The sequence below is a fragment of the Mauremys reevesii genome, linkage group 8 (genome assembly GCF_016161935.1).
Source record: "Mauremys reevesii isolate NIE-2019 linkage group 8, ASM1616193v1, whole genome shotgun sequence".
Classification (NCBI taxonomy): domain Eukaryota; kingdom Metazoa; phylum Chordata; order Testudines; family Geoemydidae; genus Mauremys; species Mauremys reevesii.
Window position 1 is genome coordinate 47,436,255 of NC_052630.1, and position 18,811 is coordinate 47,455,065.

Consider the following 18,811-nt stretch of genomic DNA (forward strand, 5'->3'; position numbering starts at 1 on the left):
ATATTTTCAATGTTCTGCTCCCAACCGTTTCTGCTGTAATAGCTTTAAAGGATCTCAAGTGATTTTTGTTTAAAAAAAAAAAACAACAACAAAACAACAAAAAAACCCACCAACCAAGCTGCCCAGATACGTACTAATGGAGTATTTCAGCCCAACTTACCATTCTAAAACTAAAATACATCCATGGGTAGAGATCAAAGAAGAACAATTCAGCCCAAAACAAAGAAGTTTCCAGTTTTATAAGCACCTGAAAACAGGCAGTTAGAATGGAACCAGTTACGCAAACTTAGCTATAGCTGGCAGGTTGTTACCAGCGCCTACCTTTATTGTACAATTCCTTGTACAACGCTGAGAAACACAGATGACATCTTGTAATAGCTTTTTCCATTCTCTTAAAAGCTTAGACTAATTTCACTCTCAGTACATCTTTATTGACAGACTTCTTTGTATGTTCTCTTCTCTCCAAGGTATTTTAATAATTTTAACTCACCCAGGTAAAGTACCGGTACATAATCTTTCCATCTAGTGGCACAGCCTGTTTTCGGTGTATGTCAGGAGATCAGACAGATACCATGAAACTAGACAGATACCATGAAACCAATCCCACAGCTGCACCTGCGCAGGCTGACCCCAGAGCACCATCCTCATGCATACAGTTGCAGGGTTAGACCTTATAATGGCCTATATATGACCTACAAACTTTCACTACTACTTTATGCTGTAACCCAGGGGTAGGCAACCTATGGCACGGGTGCTGAAGGCTGCACACAAGCTGATTTTCAGTGGCACTCACGCTGCCTGGTCCTGGCCACCAGTCCGGGGGACTCTGCATTTTAATTTAATTTTAAATGAAGCTTCTTAAACATTTTAAAAGCCTTATTTACTTTACATACAACAGTAGTTTAGTTATATATTACAGACTTATAGAAGGAGACCTTCTAAAAATGTTAACATGTATTACCGGCACGCGAAACCTTAAATTAAAGTGAATAAATGAAGATTCGGCACATCACTTCTGAAAGGTTGCCGATCCCTGCTGTAACTTTACAAGATGTAGCATGTGGTGCAATTTATTTTCCTACAAATGACCTTCATGAAACTAATGTACACGGGTGCACTGAGATTCTGTAACTCATGCATCTAAGAAGGTAGGAGAAAAGTTGTACTTTCTACCATATTGTACTGTATTCTTTAGGTAATGCAATGTAACCATGTAATTGAAGACCGAATGGTATGATATGCCCAGGTAGGAAGAGTTACGGGTGTTGATGCAACCTTCACTTTAGCATTTCCTATCTTTGAGTGCTTGCCTCACTTTGCAACATTAACCCTGAACAGTTTTTTTTGTAGAGAGCCTTCCACCCCCACAACTGCTTTAAGAAAAAGAGGCAGGGGAAAGTAACTTCACTTTTCTGGAAGCGCTGTTCGCTTGCAAAATATTTGCAACAGTGCCTGCAGATTCCTGATTCTGGAAAAAAGGTTGAACTACACATCATCTGAGCACCAGGCCTCGCAGCCACTGGGCTCCCTCTTCAGAACTCCCATCTCCTGTACACCAGGATGTGGGGAAGGAAATCAGTGGGAGTTAGGTGTCCAAATCACCTTTGAGGAGCAGGGCCTTCGCACCCATCTCAGCAGTGGAGTTTTTAAGATGCATCGGGATAAAGCTTTACAAACCGCACAGCTGCCTGTCAGAATCCCTTTACGCCAACAAGGCAATGCATACTACAGGAACGCCCCACCATGAAGGAAAGGGCGCTCTGAGCCACACATTGGCAGAGAGGTAGTTAGGCAGCCACGCGTGCGCAGCGAGGCATTCCAGGCACTTCAGGAGCGTGGCACGAAACCTCATGCAGAACACAGAGTGATGCACGGCCCCAGGTTTGCAAAGGGGCATGACTTTCAGATGAAAGCTGTAGTATAGCAGAAGACTCCAAGGTTCATCAATGAGAACCTGTTTAGGCCAGCAGCTTGCAAAGACTGGAAGATTTTTTTTCCTTTAATATAAAGGTGAGGGATCTCTCACCCAGCACACCCCATCCTGTACTCCATGCCCGCCCAAAAGACAAACTACCCCCCCATCAATCACAGGTCACACCTGGAATATTTGAGCCTACAGGTGACCCATGAGCCCCTGTGAACACAGAGTTAGAATGGAAACCATTATGCAACCTGAACTATAGCAATTGCTGCCTTTCTCATTATAAATAGCAAGACAGCTGCAAAAGAGCCAATGGCTAAGCAGCATATGTTGGAAAGGGGCAAGAGCATATAAAGACATCCTCAACTGTGCTGCATACGTTTTTGAGCATGCACATTATCTGGTGACATCGAGTCCACACGGCCGCTGGGGCCAGTGCAAGGGACCATGCAAGCTTAGGTGATCCTAAGCTGCTGTCCAATGCGCCCTCACCCACATTTGTTCTCTCATATATGCAGCGTTCCAAGTGCTCCCAGTGCAGCTCTCAGGGACCCTGGACTATGCGGCTACAGAATCACTTCGCCACAGACTCTAAACTTTAATTAATGGGCAGGGAGAATACATTTCTAGCTTTGTGGGTTTGAGAAACCCTCTCAAACACCTATGAGTATAACCGATACAGTGATGTCTGCCTGAGCCGGCAGTCAGCCCAGAGAGGTGTCTGCTGCCCCATTCAGCTCAGAAGGGGTGATAACTCTGAAGCCTAGGAATGAAGGCTTAAATGGTGACTTGTTACCTATTTCACTGCTGAAATAGCTAGCTGGCGTGCTTATCCCACAGACCCAAATTGCCTCCCACCCCTGCCTGGGTGCCAAAAGCTTCAGTTGTCCCAACCAAATCCTCCATCATGCCAGCTCACCACTTCCTCAACACAGTTACCTACAGGATACTGGATAGTAAAAACTATGTGGCACTACCAACTGGATAGCTAACCCCCAATATACAGGTGGGTTAACGAGCCCCACATGCAAGAGAAAGGGGCATGGGCAGATAGGAGTTCAAGACTAGTACAGAAGATGGTCCTAAAGTAGGGCAACGCTCTTCCAAGCCTACCTCCTCCAGCCTTCCTTGTTTTGGGCCAAGAGCAATCAAGGGACCAGATTAAAAAGTAATAGGGTTTGGTTTGTGTTTAAGAAACACATCAATGTATTTTACATATTAAAAAGGATTATATCGGTGTAACAGAGCCTGGAAAAAAACAAATCTTTATTTGCCTTAGAAGCAAGCTTACTTCACGCTCCTCCCATCTTACACATTAATTTCTACGATACCAGCTTGTTATTATAGGGTCTCGCATGAGGGCGGGGGGGTATCCATGTTTAAAATTCAATACTGGAGCATTTTAGTTGGGGTCCTTCCTCGTTTGGGGTTTATTGGAATCTTGCAGGATCTTGCAAAGCAAGGAGAGGGGAAAAAAATAAAAGGTTCTGGCCTTAAGACCCCTCCATCTCCCCTCTTCAAGGAGACTGTGACCCAGTTTCCCTAAAGCATTCTGCAAAATCTCAGTAACATAACAGAAGACACGAGACAGCGCTAAGGAGTCCGTGCAGAGCCTGCACGAGCGTGCACAATGCCACTGAGTCAGTCAATGCTGCACCCTCTTCAGCTCCGAGTCTGGTTCAAAGTCTCGGCTGCCTGACTGTACCAACCGCTTCCAAAAATGTTCCCTGAGTGGATTATCTTGATTTCCACCTAGCCCCGCTCCCCCTCCTCTCCTCCCCCGCAAACCCGTTCTCGGGCCTGGACGCCAGAACAATCTCGCTGCAGGCAGCTTTTGTACGCCTCGACCCCCAAAAGAAAAATGATGGGTTTGAACTCTTAACCTCACCCCAGAAAGGGCTGGAATTAAAAGGGTTTATGACCAAGTATGCAGATGGGAATACTGTAATAACAACAGGCTAGATGTTTGCCCAGCACTTCAGGGCTCATTTGAAGGAAGAGAGAATAGGGATGGATCGGCTTCTGTCAGGGGATGACGCCACGAAGCAAGAATTCAGAGACTTGGAGGCAATAGAAATGGTTGATAAATGTGGAGGCAGAGGCAGGGGGTGGGGGAAGCGAAACGCTGCACGCTGACACTTCAGATAAGTTTGCTGAGGCTCGGAGGGTTTCTGGCCCTGACACACAGTTGGATTGAAAAGCCAGAAGCAGGAGGAGGCGAGAAGTTGTGGGAAGAGAAAGAAAGGATCTTGACTCGGGGGCTTACATGGCAACTTCTCCTGGGGAAAAGGCAGCCCCCCGCCAAGTCTCACGCATTGCACGTCACACTCTGAGAACAACCCCCCCTCCCCCCCCCAGCCCCGTATCCTAGGCAATTGCACACTGACTATAGGCCAGGAGCTTTCACTGATGGCTGTTAATATTTCTGTGCACTTCACAACTATCACTCACCCATTTTACAGATAAGGGGTGAAATGCTCAAATGCCTAAGTGACTTAGGATTTTAAGTTCCATCAGAAGTCAATGGAACTTAAGCTCTTAAGTCATGCTGGGTACATTTAAAAGTCTTAGCCAAGATAACTGAGGTTGCCCAAGATCACTGTATACAGGAACAGAAACAGAACCGCCAGTCTCCATTACAGCCAACACGTCTCAGCCACCTTGCCTTTCAGAAGGAATGCATCAAATTATGTTCTTGTGTAGCACACCTGACTACAGTGAAGATCTTTGTCTCCCTCTACTGGTTATATCAGTGATCCTGAGAACTCAGTCGTTCAGCAGCCAAATTAGGGATCAACATTACCCAAAAGAGCCACAGTAGCGTGAATTTATTAGTTCGTTTAGTATAGTAATATATATTCATATGTAAATCATGACAGGGAAAATATTAAGTTTTTTATATATTATTCTCACAGCAAAATGACTGACCAAGTATTATTATTTTATAAACTACAATTGGTTAACATAGTAAAAGCATCCTGATTGGTTAATAATTCAGTGACACATTGGTTTATCATCACATGCTTCAAAGGAGACACATTAAAGAGCCACTTGCGGCTCACAAGCCTCAGTCTGAGTATCACTGGGTTAGATCATAGATATGTTTATATGTCTGCTACTGCCTCCCTGTTAACAGAGTGGGGTACTTAGTTCAAGTGGGAGAGTCTTGTGCTTTTAAGATTGAAAGCTCCTGGGTTCATTCCCTGCAAAAGACCCAAACGGGCATCAAAAGATCTGGCTGTCTCCAATCAGCAGATGCTTCGCTGCTCCTAGATCCCCAACGTTCCACTGCTGCGTCACGAACAGGGAATAGCCGCACTGTCAAAATGTGTGTCATGTCCCCTTCTCTAGGTGAGTCTACACAGCAGGCTATCCCCAGGAGAAACATCTATCGTTGAAGTGGAAGAGACCTGTTGTGGGTCCAAGTTCTGCAGATGACCCTTATGGGGGAATATATATTAGTTTTTTGTTGCGTCTTTAGATAGCACCTAACACAGCAGAGCCAGGGGCCAGGCTCACAGACAGTATGTCAATATAAATAATAAATACTAACAGTGCAAGGACCTGGGGATGCTTGAAGTGACTTTCTACTGCAATGCACTGTAGTGAGAAGCAGATTTGGAGGAAGTGGCATTAATATTTGTTCATACTGTTGTATTTTGGTTCATGGCCCTGACCTTTTGAGAACCAGGTGCGGCATCTATTGCAGCGTTGGTGCAAGGAAGACGGAAGGTACAGTGTGTGCTGAGAGGGAACGACCCTGCTGTTGTAAGCTCCAGAAATTCAATCCAGACCTGGTCTCGCGGATCTTTTCAGGATGCAAGTCTCATTCTCCAAGATGGAACATTAGCACTTCAGGGGACAAGATGCTTCAGGGGACTGCTAATGAGCTGCAGATTCCCAGCTCAGCAGGGATAAATGGATGTTATGTGGCCCTTTCCATGTGATGAGTTTCATAGGCCTCAGGGCTAGCTCATCTCACAAACTCATCACCCCAGTTCAGCAGAATCAGCAGAGGAGCTAAGAACTGCAAGGACAATGGAGGCGGAACTCCGTGTTCTGTAGGGGAAGTGGCCACCCCCCCCTCACCCCATCCCATAACAGAGTTAGGCCATGGCAGCAAGGCAGCGTTCGCTTGCCGTGTCGCTAGACAGCAGACAAACCCCTCGCTTTTCACCGCCAGCAAACCTCCACAATATGAGTTACTTGCAAATAAGCTCACTAAATAATTTGCATACAATGTCACACCTGGAGCATCTTGGTCACTGTGGACAGGTGAGAGTCATGACAACAATTAATACTGACCGAGGCGTTTAAGGCTTCACATGCATCGTTCTCTCACCCCCCCACACACCCCCTTGCTCTCATCGGCAGGCAAGAGATAGCTACAGCCTCCATGGTAATCTGGCGCAGGGCACTCCAACGCACAAGGGAGCAATGCAACCACATTACAGAGGGGATGAGCTCGAAGACGACACTCCAGGGTTTACCGCCTCCACTCAGATTCTCCCCACAAACCTCTTGGGCATTAGGAAACGGACACGAACAGGCTCCCTGGTGAGATCACTTGCACTTCCAGTGTCTGGCTGGGTCAGAAACACAATCAAAAGGGGGTGCCTTTGGATTATTTCAGCAATTCCACTCAGGCCACAATCCCACTGCCATGGAAGTGACTGGAAATTTTGCCAGTGACTTCAACAGGAGCAGGCGAGGCTCCCAAAAGCAGCCAGCCTGGGGAAGCAGAGGCAACAGCTAAAATAGATTCTCAGAGTAAATATTAAAAATTATCTCTTCCTGCAAATCCCATGGCATTTTCCTCCCCTTGTGTCCCCGCCCTATTTCAGGGACCTAGGTGCTAGTCAGTGACTTTTCCTAAAGATCATGGGTTACTCTTGGTCTCCTTGCAACTTCACAGGACCAGCATTTGGGACCCAGACAAATCTGTAGGGTGCCTCAAACTCTCTTGGATCAACAGATCAGTTTCTCTGACTGGCACACGCCCCAAAAGAATTCTGCCTTAACATTGCTGAGGTCACCGTTCAAGTTTGGCGTTGGAGAAAACTGACCTGGCCTCCCAGTATCTGTGTTCAGTCTTGGACGAGAGACACAAGTCAGCTCACTTGCAACTGTGTCGCCGCTGCAGCTTTTCACAGCTGGGCTCCTGCTTATAGTACTGCCCAGATCCGCCTTCCAGATCCCACCCTGCTTTGTTTATGGATACAAAGCAAATAATTCCTGCCAACAAGGCAGATCTCAAGCAGCAGATCTATAGCAGGGCAAGCTGGATTTTACACTGGTTCCTCCCCATCCGCCTCACTGCCAGCTGAGGGGCAATTCCTACACCGCTGCTCCTGGTGACGATGCACAGATCAGACAGGAAACAAAGCTGCACATTCTGTTCCTCATGCAGAGGCTGCCGCGACGCCAGCAGCCAGGGAATCCTTGTACTGCCTTGGAAGCAGAGCAAGCTGGATCTCAAATCTCTATGTAAGCTGCCACCATCACACGGGCCAGGCAGACTGGCTCAAGGTTTAAGGACCTAGCCTAGGTTCAATTACCATTTACTGTGTGACCTTGGCCTTGGCACTTAGTTTTCTCTACACTTCAACAATAAGGATAACAGCACTGTCCTATCTCAGAGGGGTGTAGGAGGATAAATGCATTAAAGATCGTGAGGTGCTCAAATACCCCAGTGACAGGTGGGGAAAGGGGGGGCATGGAAGCAGGTACCCACAGAGTGGAGGAAGAAAAGCCAGCTCAGGCACGATGCAACTCTTCAGATCAGATCTGAAAGATCCAGGTCCTGTCGGCAGGTGTCTCCCCCTCCGACCAGCTCAGCGATCAGCCCCACACACCACACCCCTCTTCCTTGCTGGCAGAGAGCTGCGGAGCACTTAGCCCAGAGACACTCAGTATTCCGGTCACTGAGTCGTTCACGAGAGGTGCACATTGGCAGGAGGCATGCTTCACAGTTGAAAGGGGAGAAGGGAAAAAAAGGAGAAGAATATTACAGAGGTAGATTTATGGGTGGAAAATGACACATTACCACCATATTTTATCCACATTTAAATGAGAGACGTGTTAAGGGCCAGGAAATACACAAGGCCCAGACACAGTCACTCCAGAACATCCAATCTCTTCATCACCATTAAACCCTGCTTGATTTTTACATGCAAGGAGGGGAAATTATACCTAGTCCCTGCTGGTGGGTTTTACTTTTGTTTTTTAAATAAAGCACTTCCAAAGCACAGAACTGTCCATTACAGAGGCATGGAACTCACTCTCAGCCCAGGCCCAGCAGATCTGTGCTTCGCTCCACCGCACGGAGAGAAAGAGTGGCCCATGGTTAAGCAGAGATCTGGGCTCTGTTCCTGGCCAAGTCACTGCTATGTGGCTCAGTTTCCCATCCCCTACAGGGGGGAGCATGAAAACCCTTTTTATTTCTCTTTATGATCTCCCACCATCCATCCTCGCTGATACTGGTCCCAGTCACGGTGCCTTGTCTACACTAGGGATGTTTTCTAAAAACTGCTCACCCTGGCTAAACACCAGGGGGAGCCCTAACGCAGACAAACCCCTGCAGCCATCTATAACTCCACATCAGTCAAACATCCTCTGCCAAGCCAAGACAGCCACACCTAATAGACAGTCTGTTAAAAGGGCTATGGACACAGGAGCCTTGTCTACACTAAGGGACAATTGGCTAGCGCAGCAGCAGGCAAAGCGCAGGTGTGAAAGCAAGCTGCTGCAGCGCTGCAAAAAGCGCCAGTAGCGCAAAAGCCCCCAGCCCCAAAGAGCGCCCCAGCGCTGTCCGTTCCCCCCCACAGGGAAGTGGGGGGAGGGAGCGCTGGAGCGTTGGGAGAGTTTTCTCCCAGTGCTGGCTACACTACACTCAAGCGCTGCGCTGCCAGCGCTTTGAAATGCAAGTGTAGCCAAAGCCTTAGGATTCTAACGTCACTAAAAGCCACCCGTGGTGTCAGCAACAGGGGAGGGAGAGTGTATCTTTAGAAACAGCTCCTCGCGTGGAAACAGAGTCAGTGCTTTGCCCTTTCTAGCTCAGAGCGCTGGAAGGCTTCAAAACTCAGGCCTCAATCCTGCACTTGCACCTCCGCAGGCAGACTCCTGGGCTAGTGCAGAACCTTGAACAGAGGCTCTGGGCATCCTTCCGCTTGTGTGGATCCAGTTACAGGAGCAAGGCCACAGCTTACAGATGCAGAGAGAACGGGTCATGCCACTCGACTGAGGTTCCACAGCCCATCTATGGCAGATGGGGGACCAGACCTAGAGCCCATTCCTCTCTCCCAGCTCCTCCCCAGCTCACAGACAGCTACTTTCACCTTGAAGGTACGTCAGTTTTAATACCATTCGTGTAGCATCCCCTAGAGGGGGGCGGCTACGAGTTATTTTAGGGCTGTGCCAACAGTTAAAAACAGATTTTTGTGACTACCTCTCTGATGCGACACACAAGGTGGCAGCTCATTCCTGCCTTCCAGCAGGTACAAGGTTTCAGGCACTCAAAGAGACCCGTCAGCTCAGCACCGCGGACATGTCCTTCACCCACGGCAACAGGGCCCACGAACAGGGCATCTCGCCGAGCAGCGCAGAAGCCCCTTTCTCATCCTGTATTTGCACGGGGGAGTGATGGGAGGATGTGATTTTAAAAAAAAAAGGTGAATTAATCAATTCCTGCACCAGTCACCTGATCATCTGAAGGTGGAGGCAGGGGAAGAGGGATAAACACTAGTTTGGATTCTAGGTGCGTACAAAGCATCCGACAGGCAAACCATCTCTTCGCTTGCACTTGTACAACTGACAGATTTGCCCAAATGGTTTCACTCTCATTCTCGCCCCCCGCCCCAACTAAATTTCTTTAACACATGCAACCAAGTGCCAGCCTCAAACCATATCATTGGCGGCTTTATGTTAAAAGCCGCAGTGTAAAAAAGCAGCAGCGGCCGTGGGGCGCAATTTCACTGACTCTGAAGCTAAGCGGGATTGTCCCTGCTCAGTATCTGGATGGAAGACCACGGAAGTAGCGCTGGGGATTCACCAAGCATGATTTTCTCCAAGCCAGTATGGAACAGGGGGCTGCCATCTTTTAGTCGAACAGTAAAACCAACTTTGAGGTCAGTAAAGCTTTATGTGGCCTCTTTCAGAAGCTGGGATGTTAACCCAGGGACTCCTGGCAGACCAAAAAACTCTGGTAATAACATTCTCCCCTCCCTCATCTAGTTCCTCTGCCTTGCAGAGCATTCTGCGCTTCCTAGGCAAAGCCACTATTTACAGCTAGAAATAGGTGTTGTCTTACATTTCTACAGCACCTCACATCCTTAAGCGCTTCAACAAGGTCTCGGAGGTGCACTCAACTCACCACTGCAATATGGCTGCCTTGGGCCTAACCACTGTGCCCAGGGGTCACTACGCTGGCCGCCGGGGCGTGGCATTTACATAGGAGAGCCTACAGGTCCTGGGGACGGCAGAGACAGAGACATTTACAGGGGAGGGTAGAGTAGGGTTTGAGTTCAGCCTATGATAAACCACAAACACGCATGTCCTGGAGCAAAACGTCTGGTGACAGTCCACACTGAAGTGCGATCGCTCACACGAGTTAAGACAGGACCAAACACTACTCAAGACAAACATAGAGCTGCCAGCACTAGCTGCCTTCTGTTTCGTATGTGCTCTTTCCTACCCACAGATCTTGGGCTGATCCAGCCAGCATAAGGCGGGGTTTGCAGCAAGCCAAATTTAGAGCACAATATCCCTCTAATGGGCAGCTGCCATGCAAAAGGGCCTATCACAGAGGCCACATCTACACTAGGAGCGCCTTGCCGGGATAGTTATACCAGCAAAGTGCTCCTAGTGCGGCCACGGCGGATACCCTCAAAATGTAGCTGTGGAATAAGCCATACTGGCCAAACACAGTCCTGAGCTAAACAAGCTACAGAAGTGCAGCGGTTTGCTACGTGTACCCGCCACACACCAAACACCTCCCTCTGCACGGTCTCAAAAGAGATTTGCCCAGTACCGCCTGGCAGTTCTGTGAAAGGGGATATGTTTCTCTCATAGGGGGCAGGGGCGGAGCTCTGGAAGGGAACCAAACTGCATTCTCCCCCTCCCAAGCTCAGCTCAGCATGAGCCACTGTGCTCACTAACCAATACGCCCATGAGGATCCTGCCCTTTGGGCCCTGTTCGGTCCGGCGTCCCTCACGTCTCCACCTCTCCTTTATTGTCGTTCAAACCCTCCCATGTGCCATTAAAAATGCTGAACATCCTCTTCCCTTCCAAGGAAAACAAACTCAGCTTTCAGCTCAGGCGGGCGTTTGGGGAGCTGTTTAAACAAGAGTTCCCCCACCCCCCCAGACTCCCTCTCCCGTCCCCCAGCTAACAGGAATATTTTCACACACACCCCTGCCCCGTCCCAGGCGTTTGATTCCTGTCTGTCACTGAGTGATGAGGACAAAGGGTGAGGAGTCAGGAAAAGGTCTGAGCCACTTTGTTCATGGGCTGGATACGAACTTTGGATGAACTCCGCTGGGAGAGAGAGAGAGCAAAAGCAGCGTGGAGTGGAAAGCACCAGGCATAGCTCATGCCACACTCCTCCAAAAAAAGCCTGGAACACGGGGGGGGGGGGAGGAGGAGGAGGAGGAGGAGGAGAGAGGCACAGCCCCCATCCCCGCCACAGCAACTGGCCTCCAGCTCCCTGCTCCGAGGAGACACCCTTCCCAGGAGGCCCGGTCAATACAGCGGGATGCCAAGGCAGCCTTTTCTCAAACAAATCTGCTAGCAGCGGGCCAGGGGCCAGCCGCAAGGGCTTGCATTTTTAAAGCAACCAAATGGGCCTCATGGGTTGAGCCAGCCTTCCGGGGGGGGGGGGGGGGGGGAGGGGGAGCCTGCAGCCCCTAGTTAGGGGTCACAGCAACGTTAAAGCTAATCCAAGCTTTTGATTCCCCACCTTCTGCCCTAAGCCTTGCCTAAGGGGCAAAAATATAAGCGCTAGGGGGGGACAGGGTGGCAGGTTTGAGGGCTTATGACCAAGAGGTTTTACCTCCAGTGGTGAAATCAAGGGTGTAAGTGACACTGCTTCCCCCCATCCCACCTGCCCAGGGCTGTCCTTTGGGATCTGGTGAGCCCGCAGCAACAAGGTTCCGCCCTCAATTTTTAAGGGCAAAGGCAAACCCATTTGCAGCTGGAGGGCCCGGCGGTTATATTCTGCCTTACAGGTATTAATCAATCATTCCCTCTTGGGCTGCCAACGACAGCAGTAGGGCTACCACAAATTTCCTCCCAGCTCAGCAGCTAACGTGGCCTCTAGCCACAAAGGGAGTGTCTCTTTTCACTTCATAGCCAGAGGCCGGCTAGCCACGTCAATGCTGAGTAGGCCTGAGAGCGAAGGAGGCCCATGTTCGAATCCTGGCTCTGCCCCAGACTCCTTCCAGGGCCGTAGAGGAAAGGCCCTCAGGCAGGACTTTCCAAACGGCACACGTCACCTGCCTGACTGTGCATGTGTCTGCAGCGAATGGACCACAGCATGGGGGGGAAGCTCTTGTGGCTCATCTTTTTAAGTGGTGCAATTATGAAGCTACCATGGGTGGGGAAAGGGGAAGGTGCCAGATATAAATCTAGCCTGTTTAATAAGCCCGGCCTCTTCAAATATAATGGCGCATGCACACCTTTGCACACCTCCTGTTCAAGCACAGAGGTCAATCTTATGAGCGCACACAGGGATATCGGCAATCCCCACACATTTCTGGGCACGCCCATTGAAAATTGGAACCGATGTAAATCAGCTGTTCGAAAGCCTCGTTCCCCAGAGGATTTCAGTGTTTTACAGGTGAGGGGACCAGCCTACGCACAGAAAGGTTAAGCGACTTAGCCAAGGTCACATTGTGAGTCAGTTGCAGTGTCTGGCCCAGAACCCCAGTTCCCAGCCGTGTGCTCTCATCACCTTGCCAGACTGGAAGAGGTGCAGGACTGGTGGCCTTCCTTCTTCCCCCAGCCACAACACAACAAACAAGCCAGGTACTGACATGCCACCTAAGTACTGCCCCACACGCCTGATGCAGAGGCCACTCCACTGGCGAGACCACAACTGCTCTCACTGGCGATGGGTTCGGCCTCAAGTGCATCACAGCAAGCATGGGACAGGCTGAATTCCACAGCCAGGGCAGTGACTTCAGGGGACTTTATCACGGACAGGGGACTTGCAGAGGTGGAATGGGTTCCCAGAGGAACTGCTCTCCATTCCCAGCCAAGCCTGGGAGGAGAAGAGGATTCTGGGACTCCTTGATACATGTTAAAAAAGACCCCGCTTTCCCCTCCGTCTCAAAAAACCAAACAGAACAACAGCCTCCACCAAAGACAGAAAACCCCTCATCTCCTACGGGACCATCCATCCCAAAGGCTGGTTCCCCACAGCTCCAAATGACTCAGGAATTTGGCTGTGGAGCACACAGGAGAACCCAGGGGTCAGATCTCTCCAAGGTAAGCGCAGAACTGACCCAACAGCTGCCTATTGCAACAACGGCCCCCTCCGCCGAGGATTCGGCACCAGTCACAAACAAGACCCTCGAGGAGCAGGCCTGAGGGACGACCCACATCTTACTGAGACACAGAAACAGTGATCTGCCATATACATTGCCTTCCTTCCCCTAGGGACATCTGTAAATCACATGGGGAGTGCAAAAATCTTGGAGCGACCTAAAGGATCAGACTAAAACCATCTCAGGAGAAGAATTAAAGACTCATCTGCTGCCAAAGAACAGAAACAAAAACCTACAGGAGTTTGCTCCCAGGCCTGCTCAAAAAGACTGTGGGGGTGGGGGGGATGGGGGACTTCAAAAAGCTTCCCTGCCAACACAGTCCGGCTAGAAATAGCTTTGGTCAGAGAGCACGGCCAGCAGACAGCAGGAGAAGGGAAGCGGGCAAGAGGTCAGCTGGGATTGGCTGGTAACCCGATTCGCAGAGGGGTAGGAGACGCTGTTGCTGTTGGATCCAGCGATGTTTTGAAAACAGTAAATAAAAGGCCAAGAGAGGGAAAAGGGTGAAGGGAGGGGAGCAGGCCAAATTCTGGAAGAAAAAGGGGAAAAAAAATCTGCTTTTATTATTGCCCGGAACCCGAGAAGGAGACCAATTAAAGCGATAACTCCCCTCCGCCCTCCTTTCAAAGGGGTTGTCTAGTCTGCTTCCTAAATCTGATTCCCATTTGTCTTTATATGGTTCTCATTTGTTCTTCCTTCAGCTCCCCTCCCCTCTCCCCACAAAATCTAAGATAGCTGCAAAAAGCACTTATTTAAGGAGCCGCTGAAGGGAGAGCATTCCAATGGGGCTACAAGTTCCCTCTTCCCCAAAATCAGGGCTAAGCTGCAGCCAGGAATCAACAGGCCACTCCGCCCTCCGAGAAGGGGCTTTGCCTTAAAGGTGAAATAGGAATTCTTTTGAATGCACACACAGTTCCCTAGTCAGCTGGGAAAACTTTGGGACTCACAGATCAAAAGGTATTTGCAATAGGGGAACCAATGTTCATTGATGCTAAAGCCCCTTTATGCTGCTCGCCAGTATAGCAGGGCCTTAGGTCAAGTGTTAAAGGTCTTGTAAAATGAGAATCAGTCCCAGAATCTCTGAAGAGAAAGAAGCGCCTAAATGAAAACCCCAGATCCAAGTAATTCTGCCCCTGGAGAGCTGAAAGTCATGTGCTAAGGCAAGAGTGGGCAAACTACAGCCCGGAGGCCGCATCCAGTCCTCCAGACATTTTAATCCGGCCCTCAAGCTCCCGCTGGGAAGCGGGGTCAGGGGCTTGTCCCACTCCGGTGCTCCAGCATGTCCCCACTCCAGCTCCTGCACATAGGCACAGCCAGGGGGCTCCGCACGCTGCCTCCGCAGCTCTCATTGGCCAGAAATCACGACCAATGGGAGCCACAGGGGCGGCACCTGCAGACAGGGCAGCATGCAGAGCCGCCTGGCTGTGCAGGAATCGGAAGGGGGAACATGCTGCTGCTTCTAGGAGCTGCGTGAGATAAATGCCACCTGGAACCAGCCCCCTGAACCCCTCACACGCCCCAGCCCCCTACCCCAGCCCCGATCCCCCTCCCACTTCTCAGTCCCAGCCCAGAGCACCCTCCCGCACCCTGAACTCCTCATTTCTGGCCCCACCCAAGAGCCCGCACCCCAATTCCTAATTTTGTGAGCATTCATGGCCTGCCATACAATTTCCATACCCAGATGTAGCCTTCGGACCAAAAAGTTTGCCCACCCCTGTGCTAAGGTTAAGCCATTAGGAATCACGAGATGTGAGTTCTAGATGCAGCTTGCCACAGACCTCCAGAAAGACCTTTAGCAAGTCACTTAGCCCATTTCCCCATCTATAAGAAGGCAATAGGTTAAGAGGAACTGGCAGATTGGACCAGACCTGAGGTCCCTCTAGCCCAGCATCCTGTTTGGGGCAGTGGTCAGCACCAGATGCTCCAGAGGAAGCTGCAGAACCCCCCGCCCCCCACAATAGGCAGATGTGGGGTAAACTGCTCCCTCATTGTCTCATCCTAATCCCTACTAGTCATACATTGGCGTAAAACCTAAAGCATGAGGTTTTGTATTCCCTCTGATTCTAATTTTTAATCACTAACTCCAGCTATTCTTGCTCTCAATACAAAATGTCCAATCCTTTTTGAAGCTTGCTAAATTCTTGATGTTAATGACAGCATATGGCAAGGAGTTCCACTGTCTTATGCACTGTCTGGAAAAAAAAAAAAAAAAAATCATCAGTTTTAAATTCACCACCTTCCAATTTCATTGAACAGCACCTGCTGCTTGTGTTAGGAGATCAAGAGCTTCTGTTCTCCCAAGTGTACCTTTTTTATACCCCTCATTTTAGAGATTTATTCTAATGTAAAAAATCCCAGTCTGGCTTCATTTTTGTTACCCTTCTCTGAACTTTCCTCTAATTCTGTAATATCCTTTTTGAGAGGTGGTGATCAGTACTGCACACAATGTTCTAGAGAAGGGCATACCACCAATTTATATAAGGACATCTGTATTGTTTTCCTAATGCTTCCTAATACCCCGCTGACTTTTTTGACTGCAGTTGCACACTGAGCAGAAGTCTTCATTGACCTGGCCACAAGGACGCCCAGCTAATGCATTTTATTTGGAAGCTTGTAAGATGTAAGAGTAGTCCTCTCTGGATTTGACTAAGCTAAATAACTTAGTGTTATCTGCAAAATTTTGCTCCCCTCACTGCTCATTGTCCCCATTCCAAATCATTAATATATTACACATGGGACCCATTAGGGTACCTTAAGACACCCACTGTTAACCTTCTGCCACGATGAAAATCAGCCACTTATTCCCACTCAGTTTCCTATCTCTTACGCAGTGTTTTGATCCAGGACAATACTTGGCATCCCACCCCATGACCGCTTCGTTTTTTCAGTAGCCTTTAATGGAGAGTTTGTCATCAAAGGCCCTTTCAAAGTCTAAATACGTTAAACCAGCTGGTTCTACGTTATCCCCGACTTCAATGACACACACAAAGAATTCTAATAGATTAGCAAGACACCACTTCCCTAGGCAGAAACTGTGTTGGTGAGACCCCATCAAGGTCTGCAGGGTGGTTTAGTTATTTATTTTTAAAATAGTCATTGCAATCAAATGACCAGGTACAGATGTGAGGTTCCCTGGCCTGGAATTCCCCAGTGTACACGAGGTGGAGAAGACTGACCAAAAATCCAGGAGTACATGGATGATGTTTGATTTAGTTGGGAATTGGTCCTGCTTTGAGCAGGGGGTTGGACTAGATGACCTCCTGAGGTCCCTTCCAATCCTGATATTCTATGATGATGTTCTCTTCTCATAGAAGCACAGGAGAGTTCTCATCGCTGAAACCCCTCAGGCAGTCCCAAAAACTGTCTGCTGAAGCCGTGGCTTGAGCATGGGGGGCGGGGGCAGCAATGGACTGTAGCTCAGGGGGTTGCATCTGTTTGGAAGGACTGAAAAGCAGAACCAGGCCCACCTGAGCCACTCCAGAGTCCTCAGCACTCCTATGCCTCAACCTTCCTGTGCCTTCCAGGTGAGAGGGAGGGCAGACATAAGGTTTTCGCAAACGCTTCCAGGACAGAGCTTCCAAATGCAGGGTGTGATGCAGCAAGAGGGTGGATGGCCAGTGTCCCTGGACCTAAATCCCTGTCTCTATTCACCGAAAAACTTGCTTGTGGTGCTTCCCTTTGACAGGGTGGATCTGGACATGTCTGAGCCAGTCCACATGGCTAGAGACATGTAGGGCTTCAGCAGGACCAATTTCTCTGGGCCAGTGATAAAGGATGACGGCCCGGTTCCCCCATGGTGACCCATCATTGCCCTGTCATCCCACCAGATGGAGCATCACAGACACAGTGCAAGCCCAACCGCCAGCCCAACCGCCCTGAGTTCTAGTATGCAGAACAAGCCCCCTGGACTGACCTGGAAGAGGAGCGGACACCCCACCTACTAAGCTGCGATTGGCGGCAGTGGGGTTCCCTTCTAGGAAGTTGGACCCTGTCAGAGAGGACAGCTTAAGGCTGAAGGTCAGGAGAATGAGAGAAGGGGCTGAGGGGATCAGCGAGACCAGAGCTCTGGGATCCACCATAGGAAGACGTAGCTCCTGATGGACATCTCTTTAGAGTACCACCAACTTTTACCTCCTTTCCAGGGACAGAAAACGTCTCCCCTTGCTGCAGCTCTGCATCTGTCTCCTTCCCCTTCCTTGGGAACCCAAACAAGTCTCTAGAGGAGCAGAAGAAGCTGGTGGCAGAGGGGATGGGGCCCCACTCCAGCTGTTTCTTTGGAGAGAACAAGAAGGGGTCCCTGGGAAGAGGGAGCAGCGAGCCAGCATAGGCGTTACAGAGCTAGGATCGCCAGGTGCAGGACCTGCCCTGTTGCAATCCTTTTCCCACCCCGTCTACAGCATGGATCCTTCCCAGGGGAGGCCCCTCCTTGTGCCTTACCCCCAGCAAGCACTGGCTTTGCGGATCTGGAGGTAGCCACTGGTCCGGCCATTCTGCTGCACAGGAGCACACAATGCATGTCCTGCCGGCAGGCCATGGTCAGTGCGCACAGGCTGGCTCGCAGTGAGCTGGAACAGAAGAGGCAGAGCTTCTGTCTCCTGCATCTGCTCTGGTTGAAGAGAGGTGAAGCAAGCAGAGAAACATCAGTCAGGGGAGGCAGGAGACAGCTGGGAAGCACAGCCAGGCCTCACAGACCGGGCATTATAATCCTCTGTATCAGAATGACAACCCTGTGTGACAGACAGAAGGAACAGCTAGTGTCTGGGAGGGTGAGAAAGCAGCAATCCTCCTCCTGATCACTGGTGCCCGACAGCCAAAGACCCATTGCCCAGAGCCTCACAGTCAGGCAGTCTAATGACAGGGGCTCAGAAAACAGCCCGACTTCTTCCACCCAGGAGTAGGACAGGCAGGAGAGTGAGAGCAGAAGGGCATTTCTACAGGGCCTTCTTGCACACACACACACTATTGTAAAATTCATTAACAAATTAACCCTGACACCTCTCTGCTGGGAGACAGGTAAATAACTATGAGCCCCGTTTTACAGATGGGGAAACAGATACAGCGCTTAAGGCCCAGCTCCTCAAAGAAAGCTGGGAGTCCAAATACCTTTGTGGATCTGGGCCTAAGCGTTCAGTGGCCCCTTGCTGCAGAGGCAGGAGTTCTTGAGTTCCACTCCCATGCGCATTGATCTAGCCCCGTGATGCTCAGACTGAGGCTCGCGAGCTGCGAGTGGCTCTTCAATGCGTCTCCTGCGGCTCTTTGCCGCACGCGATATTAAACCAGTGTGACTGAATTATTAACCAATCAGGATGCTTTTACTATGTCCCGAGCCAACTGTAGTTAATACAATAA

General features: G+C 49.8%; 1 protein-coding gene across 4 annotated transcripts in view; it reads right to left on the reverse strand.

The window, feature by feature from the left end:
* PBX1 (PBX homeobox 1) overlaps window positions 1-18,811 on the reverse strand; it is a 240,528-nt gene that overhangs the window by 205,166 nt on the left and 16,551 nt on the right. The gene's annotated exons all lie outside the window — the stretch shown is intronic.